At 38.7% G+C, this 17159-nt stretch overlaps 1 non-coding gene across 1 annotated transcript; it reads right to left on the bottom strand.

Annotated features, from left to right (window-relative positions):
• Window positions 1-4352: 4352 nt before the first annotated feature.
• LOC145151633 (small nucleolar RNA R71) lies at window positions 4353-4459 on the bottom strand. Its single transcript, XR_013732197.1, has one exon. It is a non-coding gene; the product is annotated as a small nucleolar RNA R71 (small nucleolar RNA).
• Between the last annotated feature and the right edge of the window lie 12700 nt (window positions 4460-17159).

Genomic DNA, 17159 nt, shown 5'->3' with positions numbered 1-17159 from the left:
GGTGGGAGTCAACCTATAGGGTGAATTGGCAATTGATGTGGTTCCCAGTATGAGGTCGATTTGAAATTCGACCTGTCTCTCTAGGGTATTCCCGGAAGTTCTTCGGGAAATACATCCGGAGAATCGCATGCTGCTGGAATACCTTGTATGCTTACTTCTTCCTTGGTCTTGTCCACAACATGAGCGAGGAAAACATAGTTCTTCTGGTGCAGACACTTTTGTGCCTTGATACACGAGATACGACGAGGATTGGCGCCAGGTTTATCACCATAGGTTATTAGAGTTTCGTGACTAGGGAGGTAAAGGCAAACGGCCTTCTCGCAACACATAGTATCAGCACGGTGGGGGCTTAACCCAACCATGCCGATTATCACATCAAAACTCCTAATATTTACTGGCATTAAATTTTATTTGAAATAAATGGTTGTTTAGTGTTAAGGTATACCCTACATAAATATGCTAGGTTAATTCGGTTTTTCCCATTAGCCATCTCCACCGTGAAGGCTTCATTTAGCTTCTGGGGTTGTTGTTTTAGTAAGTGCTCGAATTTGTTATTAACGAAGCTCCGCTCAGCTCCACTATCGAATAAGATGCAAGCAAAAGAGTTGTTAAGTGGGAACGTACCAGTAACAACTATCGGGTCTTGGACTGTTTCGCCTTGACCCAAGGTTAGGACCCTTCCTTATCCTTCTGCTCCTTGATTGCTAGCCTTGGGGCAATTGTTCCTAAAGTGACCGGTTCCTCCACACCCATAGGAAGTGTGGCTGGTCTCATCATTGGTGTTGCTGTTAAGGTCGTTGCGGTTGTTGTTGTTTTTGTTTGGCTGACGATTCTGTTGTGGATAAGTTCTACAGTATTTGGTAGTGTGATTCTTTCGGTTGCATTTCTTACAATGCAGCTCCCGGCAGGCTTCCTTATGATGGAAATTGCACTGGTTGCATTTTGGAAGGCTTCCAACATATGGTCTTGCTGATGTTGGTGCAATAGGGGTCATGGTCGCATGAACAGCAACAACATGTTGCTTCTTTGAGGACCCTTGAGTTGGCTGTCCCTTTCTCTTACTTTCGGACTTTCGCTTCCTGCTCTTAAGCTTGGGGTTTGGAGTGCCTTGATAAGCTGTCACTTGTTGGTTTCCGTGCTCGTTCCTACGGCTGGAGTTGTCGATGCTATTTCCACCTCTATTGGTGTTGTTTGCGTTGAGTTGTGCCATAGCAGCGGTTACTGCCGCTGTTACAGCAGCTTGGAATGTAGTAGATTCCATCTGCAGGAGCGGTGTCTCGCGGGTGTGCTTGTTATTTCTGTGGGATGACATTTTCCTGCTACATGATGATAAACCAGATCGTAAGTAGTGATCGTCATTCCTGGTTGTACTCTATAAATTTCGCGTCTTGTCGTATGATTCTCATTGTTTCCATCTACATCCCTATGATGTATTACGGTAGTAGGTAATCGCAAATTTGGCACGATCGTTATGTCTATCCTTAGAGTATATGGGTTGTTTTTGGTTTCGAGATTCTTAAGCATCTAGCGGTTTCGAGGGTTCGGTTGTGCATATAATTGAATTTATGCAATAACATGAAATAAAGATAACACATAATTGTCTCATTGGTAAGTATCGTCTTAGTACTCGAAAGAGAGTCATATCGGATAGTAGGGGGGAAAAGAAAAGGTTGATCCTAATCGTGGCTGAAAGTGTCTGGTGGTGGTTCTGATAAATTGGATGCACCTCGAAGACGAGCTACTTGTCGCTCGGTATCTCGTAGTCGTACCTCCCAAACTAACTGTCTCGCTCGGGAGTCTCCGTTCACTTCCTGTGTTTATCTCTCATCTCTCTCAACAGCAACCGCATTTGGTCCGTTCGATTTGGGGTGTCCTGAGCTTGGTTGCCAACGTCTCGGGTGCGCCGGACCATGACTGGGAGGGCCGGGTCAGCTGGTCCTCTATGACTAAGATCGAAGAGACCTCGGTTCCTACCGTAGTGTGCTCGTATCCCCTACTGGTGACTCCATCTTCAAATATCGTGTGCCCATGGCAGGTGGGGCCATCGGGGCTGATATTGCCATATTTATACATATTTTTAGGCAATATTGATCTACATTTTTATTAATATTTTGGTTATTTGCATAGAATTATGGTACTTATAAGGATAAAATGTTATTTGCAGCCAAAATAAAGCATTTTTGGAGAGAGGGACCAGAAGTGACAATATATGGAACATTGGAGTCTTAGAATACAAAAGATGAAGAAATTTACGGATTTACCCGAAGTCACGACGTGGTCTCGATCTTTCCAGAAGATAAGTACGCGAAGAAAGAGTCCTTGGCGAATACGGATAACTTACGGATCACGTCGTGAATCGCTTGTCACGATGTGGCATGTGAAAATTCAGATATTATAAATACTCTTGGCCATTACGACTTGAGGGACTTTTGGCTGATTGGAGGGATTCCAGAAGACGAATTCTAGCAGAGGAGAAGTTCTGGAAAAAGGTTTTCAACACCAAGGGAGTAGAGGTTCATAATTTAGTTTACTTATTTGATACTTATGAACATGTTTGCCTACTTAGTTTGTGTTTGTTTGTTAGTTGCTATTATGAGCAGCTGAATCTAGCTACTCTTGTCTAGCTAGATGAAGCTTCTAACTTATGAATAGTTTAATTTACATGGATTTATTTAGTTGGTGAATTGCTCGTGTTTGATTTATCGTTACCTAGCATGCTTATGTTTGTTTCTTTAGTTGCTTAAATTCATGTTCTGTGTAGCTTAGTGACCATTATCTGCATGAACTTGTTTACCTAGTGATTCAGTGAATATTAAATTGCTAGAGCTAGGATTTACCAATCTTAGTTAGGAATTAGAGTAAATAAATTTAGCTGTGCTAGAGAATGTAGATTATGACCATAATTGCGTTTGCATAATAAATCTTACATAGCATATTCATAATCATAATTTGTTATGTGTTTAATTGTGTGTGACCATACATAGTTTTACATGAATTAATTAATTATTAGTAAAGTTAGACTTAAATTACTAATATAATAATAACCAACTTGATAATCCATAATTATTAGCTAGCCATAAGGACGAAGTGGATTCGAACTAGACAGGAGTGTTTTTAGTTAATTGATTGCATTCTGTGATTTAAGTTCGTCTGGTCTTGCAAAATAAGATAAAACCCCTTCTTTGCTCTAAAATTAGATTAATTTAGTAGTAGATAAATAAATTAGTTAACACCGTTCCCTGTGATCGACACCCAACTTACCCAACTATTCTATAATTCGACTAGGTACACTGCCTAGGTGCATTTTAGTTAGTTAAAGTAGTTAGGTTATAAATTATAAAATTAGTGGGTACTATTGTGCACATCAAGCTTTTGGCGCCGTTGCCGGGGAACGGCTTAGTTAACTATTAGTTTGTTTGCTTTAAATGGATCGATCCTTTTTGTGGGGTAAAACCTGCAAAAAGTTACTTTTGCAGTTTAGTTTTTTTTAATCAGTACTAATATCACGTCGTGAACCTTAAGTTCACGTCGTGAGTTTCGTTTCTTTTAGTTTTTCTGCGTTTTTTTTTTCTATTAGTTTTTCTGCGACAACACGAGGTGGTAACTTTTACCGCGTCGTGGTGGACTGTCAGTAGGGAATTTTATTTAATTTTTTTTTTCAGTTTTACGTTTTTATTTTGATTGTTTTGCAGGAGTTCATGACCAGAGGATCCAACACACCTTTGGTGCCACCGCTTGAAGATCCGGAGTCTACGCTGCACAAAAAGGATAATAAGAAGTCGCCTTTACAAGAACTGAAATCAGCCTTTTCAAGGAAGTCAGGAAAGAAAACAGGAGAATCGAGTTCAGCCTCAAAGAGCAAGTTTGAAGTCTTCGATCAATTTCCTAATCCACACGAGACCGAGTACGAATCAGAAACAGAATTTGGACTTTATACGAGTGAACCCGAGAACGAGTCGGAGAACGAAATGGCGAACATTGATGAGATGGCCATGGGGGATTACAAGAAGCGCATTCGAGATGATGTGGGGCCGGGTTTAGTACATCCTGCGATTCCTGCCAATGCCACATTCGAGTTAAAGGGACATATCCTTACTGCACTCAAGGATATCCCATTCTATGGGAAGGATCATGAGGATGCTTTCAAGAATTTAGACGAGGTCAATGATATTGCGGATTATTTTAATACTCCTAATATCCCAAGGGAGACACCTTTGTTAAGGATATTACCAGTCACTTTCAAAGGAGCTGCAAAAGACTGGTTGAAGGCTCTTCCATCTGGTACAATCACCACATGGGCCCAATTGCGTGAGAAATTTCTAGATCAGTTTTGCCCGCCCTCCAAAATCTCTAAACTCAAGAAGGCGATTGCCAACTTTGAGCAAAATCTGGTGGAGTCATTATACGAGGCATGGGAGTGCTACAAGGGGTTGTTAATGAATTGTCCTCAACATGACCTAAATATTCAACAAGAAATGTCGATATTCTATGATGGGGTGAATGTCATGACTAGACAACTCCTTGATTCACAAGGACCACTAACAAAGAAGAACCCAAATCAGGCCAAGGAGCTGATTGAAGAATTTTCAAAGCACTCTCGTGAGTATCACAATCCAGGGCATGATGGAATAAAAGGCAGTGGAGATGCACAAACTGAAGAGATGGCTGCTGTGATGGCAATGCTTAGCACTATGGATAGGAGATTGACCCAATTGGACCAATCAATTCATGCAATTCGAGTTGGTTGCCAGAGATGTAGTGGCCCACATTTGACAAAAGATTGTAATATGGATGAATATGGAAACAAGAAAGCTCAAGTTTGCTATTCGAGTGGGGACAAATACGATGAAGATTAGAGTAAACCAAACTGGTCGGGGTTTTTACCAAAGAGAGCAACCACCAGCTGAGAAGAAAGTTGATCTAGAGACCATGTTAATGAAGTTTATGGAAGCTTCAGAAAAAAGGCATGATGCTATTGATGCTATGATGATTGACCAACAATCATTATAAAAAAATCAGCAAGCTTCCATCAATAACCCTGAAGTTTAACTTGGTCAACTTACTACTTTGGTAAATAAACGTTTGTCTCCACAAGTTCCTGAAATGAAGACACAATCTCACGTCATGGCCATTGATACTGAAGAAGAAGCGATTTCTGAATTCCTGGAAGCATTAGAAGAGGAGCCATAGCAGCCCGATCCAAAGATGAAGCTCGAAATAGAAGATATTGCTGAAATCTCCGATTCACGTCGTGGTCCTTATCTGTCCACGTCGTGGTCCCAGTCTGAACAGAAAATTCCAGAAACCGTCTCGGCTTATCGACTCCCTTTGCCATTCCCGTCTCGAGCTAATCTTAGTCCACTGGAAAGGGAACATCTGGATTTTATTCAGCAAATAAAGGGTATTTCTATTAATGCTCCTTTTATTGATTCCCTTGCAAAAGTTCCCGAATACGCTAAGTTCCTCCAAGATTTAATAGACACTCGACATGAATTGAAAAATATTTCTAAGGTAATTCTAAGTGAACAAAGCTCAAGGGCTGTGTTAGGAGAGATACCTAAGAAGATGGGAGATCCTGGACCCCTCACTCTTCCATGTGAATTTGGTAATAAGATGAAGAAATATGCTTTAGCCGATTCTGGGGCTAGCATTAATTTGATGCCTTTCTTGTTTTATCAAAGGTTAAATATTCAGAAGATGAAGGGTACTAAAATGACAATTTACATGGCAAACCGTTCAGTGACTCATCCAAGAGGGATAGTAGAAGACATCCTATTTAAAATCGGGAAATTCGTTTTCCTAGTTGACTTTGTAGTGATGGACATGAAGGAGGATGTTAATGTCCCCATTATTCTTGGTCGCCCTCTACTAAATACTGCTAGCGCTCTTGTCGATGTTCGAGAATCCAAGCTCACCTTGAGGGTCGATGATGAAGAAGAAACTTTTGGACTACAAGATGGTTTCCAAGGATATGATGTTCAAGGCGAAGTGTTTAATATTGAAGATGACAATGAGCTTGCAGAATTGGAGAAACTTATGGAAGAAGAAATTGAAACAATTCAGCAAGTCAAGCACACCAAGCCAAGAGCTTCCGTTCCACTTATATTCAAGGTGTTTGCTTACAAAACACCAACATCTTGGGTGAGTAAGGAAAGTGATGACATGTCTAGTGATGAAGAGGAGGTCACATCAAAGGAGACTAGCCAAGTGGTGAAGGAGTAGGAGGATATTATGAAGCTTAAAGGTGATGAAAAATTGAAGAGTCAAGGGATCAAACGCAAGCTCGATGGAAACGAAGTCAAGGATAAAAAGGAGAATTCTAAAAAGGCGTATATTCGTCGAGTACAAGCTTACAAGAGGCGTTTCAAGGAGCAAAAGATCCTGGTGGTGGATTCTTCTGACGAATCGACGTAGGAGGCACGGAGTCTGGCTCATGACTCCTAAAAAAAAGAAGCGCTTCTCGGGAGGCAACCCGAGATTGGTTTGCATTTTCTTTTCTTTTCTTTTTAGTTTTTGAGTTTTTGATTAGGAAAGTTATCAATTCATCATCTAAATATTGTTAAGTGGTAAAAATTAGCTCTGGGATATTTTAGAAATAAGTGGTAAACAATTAGCAAAAATAAAAAAAATTCATTATCTAAAAATTATAGGGTCCAGACTTGGTTCACGTCGTGGTGAACCTCACCACGTCGCAGCTATAGATAAATTACGAGATGAGTTTAAAACAGATGACCATTAAAATGACCCGGGTTGATTTTGACCCAAACGAAATCCACGACGTGGTATTGCCTGCCACGACGTGGCCTATAAAAAGTCACAATGGGGGACCAGTTCATAAACCCTTTGACCAAAAGTTGTTCCCCATTTCTTTATTTTCACACGAACTGAAGCAAGAGTCCACACAACCGATTTTTTTTCAGTTTTTCTTCCAAATCTCTTGAATTCTCTTGTCCTTTCACTCAATCTGGTATGTATTTCATGTTATAATAGTTTCTATTCATCCCGATTTTATGCAATTAGTTGGTTAGGGTTTCTTTAGAATTTAAAATGTTCCAAATTGGTTATATTGGTTAGTATTTTCACTTTGAATGTCCTTAGAATAGCAGAAGGAACAAACCCCAAGTGTTAAGTTGGCTAGATTTGGACTGTTTTATGCTCGCTGTCAGTTCACGTTCCACTTACGAGACCACGACGTGGCGTGCAAAACCACGACGTGGTTCCTGGGCGACCAGGTTTTCTGTTTAGTTTTTGGTAACATATTTTAGGTGTTTTGTTTTTTTTTTGGTTTGTTTTTGACCATTGCAGGAAAATGGCACCTAGAAGAGCCGTTCAACAGGACAATGACCCGATTGATGTGGCGAGTATTCATCGGTTATATCGCTTTCCGCAAAACATTTCACGGGCCTTGTTAACGACATATCAGAACCGTTTGGGATGGTTATACAATAGGGAGTTTGCTATAGCTCCGATTTTTGACTGGGGATGGCTTGGCGGTGTTGGAATGGTTGTTGAATTGGAACGTTATTGGACTAAAGTGTACGAGGGGGACCATTTTTCCTTTACTTGCCATGGATGGAGAAACTTGTTCGCAATCCAAGAACCCGTGTACCGGGAATTATCAGTGGAGTTTTTCTCTACTGTGAGCTTTGAAGAACGAACCATTGACTTTGATTATAACCGGGCACTAGTTTTCCGGTTGGGCGGGGTATATCGGGAATGTAGTCTCCGGGAATTTGCTTGGCGCATGGGGATCTATACGGAAGTGGAGACTCAATCTCCGTTCTTTGTGCCATTTTTACTTGGTTGCGTTCGGGATTTTACGCCCGGTACTTTTGATGCTCAATTTTGGCGGACTATCGCCAATCACGAGTACAATTCCCGTGATTCAAGTGAAGCACAAATTCGGAACCCGGTGCATCGTTTTCTTCACCGCCTTATCACCTTTTCTATCAATCACAAACACCATGGTGATAAGGTTTCCTAACAAGATTTGTTCTTTTTGTGGATTATTATTACTCCCGGAGTGTGTTGTGATCTTCCTTACATGCTCGCAAGATTTATGGGAAAGAAAGCGACCAGTTCACGTAAAGGAAGTCCGATTACGGGTGGGCATTTGGTCACTCGCCTTGCCCGATCATATGAGATTTTGTCTCACGATTTTGTGCGGAATCTTACCCATTTTCCAGAAAATGATTTAACTATTCAGTTTTTGGTTGTTATGCGAGTGGTGGTCGATGTCGGGGGGGCTATGTTATACCCCCGGAGGATAGAGAGCAAGAGGAGGAGCAACCGGAGCAACAACCTCCAGCGAGGCCCCGTAGACGAAATGTTAGAGCCCGGGGAGAAATTGAGAGAGAACGTGCTGCTCAACAACATGAGGAGGGAATGCCCACCGACCCATTTCAAAGCCGGGTTGGGTCCTATTTGGATAATCTCCGTGGTGGGATGAATTACAACACGTAAATGTTAGAGGCCATGTTTTCTCATATGGGTGTAGTTCGACCACCTTCCGTGCCGCCGCAGTGCCCGTACATACCGACATGGGAGGAACTTTGGATGCCAAGGGGAGATGGAGAAGGACCTAGTGGAGTACAAGGACATGGTGATGATGATGATTGACTTTCTTATTTTTAATTCTTATTTAGTTTTATTTGGTTTTGTTTTGTATGTTTTTGAACTTATTATGGTTTGTAAGACTTGGTTTGTTATTATGTTACTTCTATTTTCTTTTGGTTGTTTGATTGCACCTAGCATTGAAGTCGTGGGAAGGGAGTAAGGTCGAGTCAAGAGTCGTGATCGTCTAGTCAAGTATCGTTAAAGTCTAAAATCATGAGTCGAAACCCACAATTGGAAATAAGTGTGGGGTGCGTCAAGGAGAGAGGATAGAGTCAAAAAAAGGGTCTTTTGAGTACTGCATTAGAAGAGTCTTAACTATTTCAGACATTGGTCCAAATTACAGGTTGCATGGAGAAATGGGAGACCTTAGTTCTGATTCGCCCAGTTTTCACGACGTGGCACTGCATTTCACGTCGTGAGCTAGTGATCCGTGAATACTGAGAATGCGTTTTGTGCGACATCACGACGTGGTATTATACATCACGACGTGATTTCTGATTTTTCTCAATTCTGAAGTTCATTGGCAAGTTCTATCTTATGGCTAGCCACGTTTCTTCTAGGGATCGTTATGAAGACCAGTATTTATAGCTCCCATTTATTCAACAATGTGGCGTATGCTTTCCCACATTGTTCTACACATTTTGGAGGCTTGCACCACTCTTATTGAAGATTGAAGCTTTGATTTATTGATGGTTCATTTGCATATTTCGTGCGCTTAAGGTCCCAGTTTTTATTTTGAAGAGGTCCATATTCGAAATGCACATTTTATCCACACTTTTGAAGTTCCGTTCACACCGTTATCCAAGGGGAGTCTGTTCCTTTTTCTCACTTTTTTCTTTATTTTGATTATTGCATACAATGAGGGCATTGTATGAAATAAGTGTGGGGTAGGGGGTAGAAAAAGTAAATTGCTAGATAATTTGGTAAATTTTAAATTTTTCCTAATTGAATATATCAGTAATAATTTGAATAATAGTTGCTAGTGTTATATCGGATGATCCGATAAGAGCTAAAATGTTTAGTTGAGCCAATATACGTTATAGTGCATTTGTGGCCTCCCTTATTTTAGTGAAATCATGGAACAAAAACATAACCCCGCTTAGTTTGAGGAATGCAATATGTTTAGCAGCCTAAACCAGAAATCTATCCAGGAAAGCTATGTCTTAACCAATAAAGGTTGAAGTTAAGCGCCCTTGCTTAAGCATGTAGGTTTTGAGTGAAAAAAAAGGTGAGATATACATGTAAAAAAAAGAAAAGAAGAAGAGAGAGAAATTACCAAAAGTAAAGAAATTGAAGAATTTTGAAGCATAAAAGTATCAAAGTATGAAGATCAAAGATCAAAATTCTGAAGTTTCAAAAGTTGAAGATGCCAAAAATCATGAAAGAAGTGAGTTCAAAGAAGTTAAAGATCAAATATCAAGCAAAGTGAAGAATTCAAGAGCTCCAAGTTATGGTATCTTAAAGTTGTAATTCTCTAGTTAATGTATGCTTGGGTAGCTTTACAGAAATACTTTGAGGTTAAGTAAGATTTCTGGGGATGGATTCGGAGGGTTGCATAAAATGAGCATTGTTCGAAAGAAGTGGGTGAGTGTTTATGAAGATTGTGAGTATTTAGAGTATGGGGAGGTCCTTTAGGAAAAATTTAGAAACAAATGCATGCGTTGAGGTCTTTACATAATGGCTGAATTGGAATTGGATTGTTCTATCTGATGCTAGTGATGAAGATTTAAGTTAAATAAGTAGATTTGCTTGAGGGCAAGCAAAGCCTAAGTGTGGGGTATTGTGATATTGCCATATTTATACATATTTTTAGGCAATATTGATCTACATTTTTATTTATATTTTGGTTATTTGCATAGAATTATGGTACTTATAAGGATAAAATGTTATTTGCAGCCAAAATAAAGCATTTTCGAAGAAAGGGACCAGAAGTGACAATATATGGAACATTGGAGTCTTGGAATACAAAAGATGAAGAAATTTACGGATTTACCCGAAGTCACGACGTGGTCTCGATCTTTCCAGAAGATAAGTACGCGAAGAACGAGTCCTTGGCGAATACGGATAACTTACGGATCACGTCGTGAATCGCTTGTCACGACGTGGCATGTGAAAATTCAGATATTATAAATACTCTTGGCCATTACGACTTGAGGGACTTTTGGCTGATTGGAGGGATTCCAGAAGACGACTTCTAGCAGAGGAGAAGTTCTGGAAAAAGGTTTTCAACACCAAGGGAGTAGAGGTTCATAATTTAGTTTACTTATTTGATACTTATGAACATGTTTGCCTATTTAGTTTGTGTTTGTTTGTTAGTTGCTATTATGAGCAGCTGAATCTAGCTACTCTTGTGTAGCTAGATGAAGCTTCTAACTTATGAATAATTTAATTTACATGGATTTATTTAGTTGGTGAATTGCTTGTGTTTGATTTATCGTTACCTAGCATGCTTATTTTGTTTCTTTAGTTGCTTAAATTCATGTTATGTGTAGCTTAGTGACCATTATCTGCATGAACTTGTTTACCTAGTGATTCAGTGAATATTAAATTGCTAGAGCTAGGATTGACCAATCTTAGTTAGTAATTAGAGTAAATAAATTTAGATGTGCTAGAGAACGTAGATTATGACCATAATTGCGTTTGCATAATAAATCTTACATAGCATATTCGTAATCATAATTTGTTTTGTGTTTAATTGTGTGTGACCATACATAGTTTTACATGAATTAATTAATTATTAGTAAAGTTAGACTTAAATTACTAATATAATAATAACCAACTTGATAATCCATAATTATTAGCTAGCCATAAGGACGAAGTGGATTCGAACTAGACAGGAGTGTTTTTAGTTAATTGATTGAATTCTGTGATTTAAGTTCGTCTGGTCTTGCAAAATCAGATAAAACCCCATCTTTGCTCTAAAATTAGATTAATTTAGTTGTAGATAAATAAATTAGTTAACACCGTTCCCTGTGATCGACACCCAACTTACCCAACTATTCTATAATTCGACTAGGTACACTGCCTAGGTGCATTTTAGTTAGTTAAGGTAGTTAGGTTATAAATTATAAAATTAGTGGGTACTATTGTGCACATCAGGGGCCCATACGATAAGCTGGTACTCTGGCTCTGTATGGAGGATTGATGACATCGGAGTCATCATCATCATCGCCCTCGAGATCTTAATCTTCGAGGTTTACTACTGGCTTGGAGGGTTCATCTGTAAGTTCTACTTCATGTTCCTCCTCTGGTTCTTCCTTTGAGTCTTCTTCTGGGTCAAGCCACCCTGCATTCTCCTGACTAGGGAAATAGGGGTCTCCTGGCTAATGATGCATGTCTATAGTGTATTGCACGAAGGGGTATAATTACTAGAAACAAATAGCACACCAAATACTCCTATAATATTTCAATTTTGTTTAGGTTTGATTCTATAAGCTCTTTGGATAATTAAATGGTAAGTTTTTGATTCATTGTCCATCACAATCACTCCCGAACACATGTTGGTCGTATTTTGAATGAATGTAGTTGATCAGGCTACATTCACCCCCAATACGACTACATAACTGCCCGTGTTTAATAGCGATGTTCAAATCCTCCAAATACTTTTACTGTTCTTGTTGTCTTATTACTCTAAAATGCACACATAAGTATGTATTTTAATTATTATGTTCAGAGTAGTTTAGTCCCATTGTATTTATAGTTGCATATCTTGTATGGTTAGATATGCCAGTTCACTATAAACAATGCTCTGATACCAATCTGTCACACCCCCGAACCAGACGATGGAAACGTCCGGGGGATCGTGTGACTAACAATTGAATAATCATCACAATGAATATAAATGAAACATAACATCATCATTACCATGCATAATATGATACAACTGCCATTGTTTACATCAAGTACAATCTTTTAAATAACATGACCAAAACATTCAATGTATGATGTTCGACAGTACACAAAACAAAATCCCCTATTCTTGTTGATTCTTCTGCTTAACGAGTCCCTGAGAATACAAGTTATTTTGAAAACGGTGAACATATATAATGTTGGTGAGTTCATAAGTATATTTGAGAAAATGATTTGTATAACTTTGTAATCACAAGAAAATCCTGTATTTTCTTAAAATAGTTTGGTATGTTTATGTATGATCTTGTATTAATGCATGTGTGTTATTGTTTAATAGAATGTCAAAAGTGATTGAAGAGAATGTATATAGAATGTCCCCGGACAACCCGATGTTGCCCGTAAAATAAGAATAGTTAATGTTGTCGTACCAACACCGAGGTGGGGTACCAGTTTGAGTAAGTTACCGAGTAATCCAATCATAAAAGAAAATAGATAATGTTGTCGTACCAACACCGAGGTGAGGTACCAGTGTGAGTAAGTTATCGAGTAATCGAATCATAAAAGAAAATAGATAATGCTGTCGTACCAACACCGGGGTGGGGTACCAGTGTGAGTAAGTTTCCTAGTAATCCAACATAAAAGAAAATAGTCTTCCGCAAACTTCATAACGTTAATTCCTCTAAGTGAGCCGTCGTAACCATACTAAATAATGACAATTCCGCCTGTCTTGGCGTTAGTGAACGCCGACTGAAAAATAGAATAAGGTTATAGTCACCCTAGACTGATGTAGTCTAACTGTAGCGAACAGCTCAGGTGTAGGGTGTCATCCCCGTATAGATTTATACACAAAACACCGCTCTCCCTCAAAGAGACAATGATTATAACTACAGGCTACGATTGAACAGTTAATAGGTGTCAACCGATAAAACTCACTAGATCCTTAATCGAATTTACGCGAAGATAAACGTATAAAAATCATTCTAGGCCCAACGAACCATGTAAGTGAGCCACTAGGGCATCGCTAAACATGTGACTCATTTCAAAACCTAATATGAATGAGATTATATAACATGGGCCCAAAATATATGTAAAAGGACAACTAAATCCCAGATCTACTAGTTTACATGTATTATATGTGATAACACATACTTTTCTCAAGGTTTTCATGTAGATCCAAGTGATAAACTTCATATTCTTTGCATATTTTTAGATTTATGAAGTAAATAACACATAATCACCAAATAAATCATGAAAAACACACATATTCATGCATACACACATAGATCTACACAACACAACTTGTATTCTCCCCCAAAACAAAGTAAAAATCGAAAATAGGGGGTATGAACTCACATTTGGGGTTTGGATTCGGTTTGATGAAGAAATTGAAGGAGATCTCGACTCTAGCAAGCCTCTTGAAGAGTTTTTCGAACTTGGATGGTTCTAAGAATCATGATTCATGAAAATATGGTGTAAGAGGAGTGATTTGAGTTTAAAGATGTAGTAAATCAACTTAGTTTGTGAGATCTTACCAATGATGATGATCTTTGATGAAAACTCCTCTTGAAACACACTCTAATTCTCGAAATTTTAGAGGAAGATGAAGGAGTTCTTGAGAGAGTTTGAAGTAGTTTGAATGAGAAAAATGGAGGTGGAGTGGTGGGGTTTCAGCCAAAGGGGTAGAAGAAGTGAGGGAGAAGAGATAAGGAGTTTTACATGAAGGGTAATACAGTTCTTGATACTTGTGATCATCTAGATGTATGTTAGGTAATTGTGAGTTGTCATTAGCCTAGTCCATGCATTCTTCCATTATTATTATTATTATTATTTTGGATATGGGCCGAAAATTTTGGGCTAGAGGAAGAAGAGAATTAAATTGGGCTATCACTTGCCTTGGCTCGAAATCATGAGGCCCAATAATCACTTCTCGGCCCATTGGTCCCTTATTGATGTTCACGGCCCAATGAAGTCTAATTAAAGAGGTTTAGGGTCCATTAGGGCTATTGGGATTTGTTGTGGCCCAAATTGGCCCACATGGCCCATTAGAGGTAAACTAATTCGTGTTAGGCCCAGTAATAAAATCCTAGTCCATAAAGAACTTGAACCGGGATTTCTAAGGTTTTCAACCCTTAGTTGAACATATGAGATGTATTTGAATGAGTATAGAGTATGATATTCACTTAAAATACATGCCTTACAATGGATGATGTTTTCATGAGAATAGAATTTCCCAGCTAAACATGCTAGTTGTGACACTTCAGAAGGCTCTTGCAACTAAGTTGGACACAAGTACAACTTATCATCCACAAATCGACGGGCGGAGTGAGAGAACCATTCAAACACTAGAAGACATTCTACGAGCATGTGTTATCGACTTCGACAAGTCTTGGGATACTCATTTGCCACTGGTCGAATTCTCTTACAACAACAGCTACCATACTAGCATCAAGGCTGCTCCATTCGAAGCCCTCTATGGCCGTAAGTGCAGATCCCCTCTGTGTTGGGCTGAGATGGGTGACACGCAGCTAGCTAGGGGTCAAGTCCCTGATAACACTCTCACTGGCCCGGAAATCATTCGAGAAACGACCACAAAGATTGTTCAAATTCGTGAACATCTGAAAGCCTCTCGAGATCGACAAAAGAGCTACGCAGACAAAAGACAAAAACCCTTTGAATTTCAGGTTGGTGACCGTGTTCTGTTAAAGGTCTCACCCTGGAAGGGCATGATACGCTTCGGTAAGCGTGGTAAATTAAATTTAAGGTACATTGTGTTGGATAAGTTGTCTAAGTCCATAACTATTTCTGGTATGTACTTGACCCATCCCGGCATGGTCCATTTTGGTTGCATGGCATCATGCATTTGGATAGACTAAATGAGAGAAATAACACTTGTGGTTTATTAATATATTATAAGTTCTAATATATTAATAATATTATTTAATTAGTATTGATCAAGAATTAATCTAGAATTAATTAAGTGATGAAAAGGAGACTAATTAAATATATGGGTTGATTGTGTAAATCATCCATACTTGTATAGTGGGCTAGATGCTCCATGGATTATCTAGTTGGGCTAAGGTCCATAGGATGCTCCATGGATGCTCCATGGGAGTTACAAACTCATGGGTCATGGAAATGAAGAGCCATGTTACATTAGGGTTTACATCGTGTAACCCTAATGCAACATACTATATAAGCATACCTATAGCAACCAAAATCGGCTACACTAGGGAGACAAGAGGGCAAGGCCGATTTCAAGTATTATACAATTCTCTCAAAGTTTATTCCAAGAGCATTTGGTGTTGTGTGAAACATTTGAGGAATCACACTTGGGGTGCTAGGCTCTCAAGGTTTACAAGGAATCAAATCAACTACAAGGTATGTAATTCTAGCCATCTTTTATGTTTAATGTTCCCCATGTATGCTAGATAGGATTATGAACCTTGGAAAAAGTATTTTGCATGTATTTTAGACAAACATAGATCCAAGGTTTTCTAGGGTTGCATGTACACTTAGGAGTGTTAGAATGCTCAAAACCCATCAGTGGTATCAGAGCCTAGGCTTGTTTGTTTGATACTTGATGCAAAATTGTGAAAAAACTCGTTTTTATCCATTCTGAAGCATGAACTTGCCGAGTCCATGGGGGGACTCGACGAGTCCATGAGTAAACTCATCCTACTCGTCGAGTAGGTTCTTGCACTCGACGAGTAGGAGCCCCTGAGTGCAGTTTTTTGAGTTTTGCTACTAGAAATGGACTAGAAACATTACCCTAAACTGTTTTGGTGTTTTAAAACTTGTTTTAGATGGTGTAATGATTGTTCTAACCCATTTACAATGGCTAATATCAAAATTACATGATTATATGTGTTCATATGTTCTTGAAATTTTGATATGGTTATTCATGTTCTTATGAGTTCTTGATAGATCATAGGAATTACTTGTTTAATGCAGAATTCATGATCTTTATGTGTTTTAATGGAGTCCATAACTGTAACGCCCGTATTTCTAGGCTAGGCATTAATATTGACATAATATTCTAGGTTAACCTTTGAAACTCATTTTGAAGAAATGAAAAGGAATTATGTGAATATTATGTGTTTTATACTTAATTATTAGGATTTAATTAATTAAGAATAAAAATGAGCGTCGAAAATAAATATTAGATAAAGCCGATATTTATTAAGAAAGTTGTAGTGGTCGTGACAAGGATTACGGATATATAAAGAATACCAAAATCCGAGTTATAACGAAGAAGTTATGACTTGTCGAAGTTTCGCGACAAAACCGGCACGGTGCCGAATGACGTAAAAAGTGAGTTTTTGATAACTACTTTTTATCCTTAGTAATCTAAATGAAAGTCATAGTGTTCGTTAAACCGAGACTATGTACAAAAAGAACGTCCAAATCTGACATCGTATGAGGAAGTTATGATTTTTCTAAGTTTCAGCTTAGCAGTACACATCTAAAAACTCGAATTTTAGATCGGGTGATTTTTAGCCGACACAACCTAAACGAGAATCGAAGGTCTCGTCAATAGTAGTACAACGGTAAAAAGACAGACGAAAATAGACGTCGGATGAAGAAGTTATGAATTTTTAACGGATTTCCTGTCCCGGTCTGTTAAAAATAATAATATCAAAATTAATATCAAAATTTGCCGACGAAGTCTAAACGAAAGTTGTAGAGCGTATTTT

The sequence above is a fragment of the Lactuca virosa genome, chromosome 1 (genome assembly GCF_052849685.1).
Source record: "Lactuca virosa cultivar CGN04683 chromosome 1, Lactuca_virosa_CGN04683_v6, whole genome shotgun sequence".
NCBI classification, from domain to species: domain Eukaryota; kingdom Viridiplantae; phylum Streptophyta; class Magnoliopsida; order Asterales; family Asteraceae; genus Lactuca; species Lactuca virosa.
This window is presented reverse-complemented; position numbering and strand designations above follow the sequence as displayed.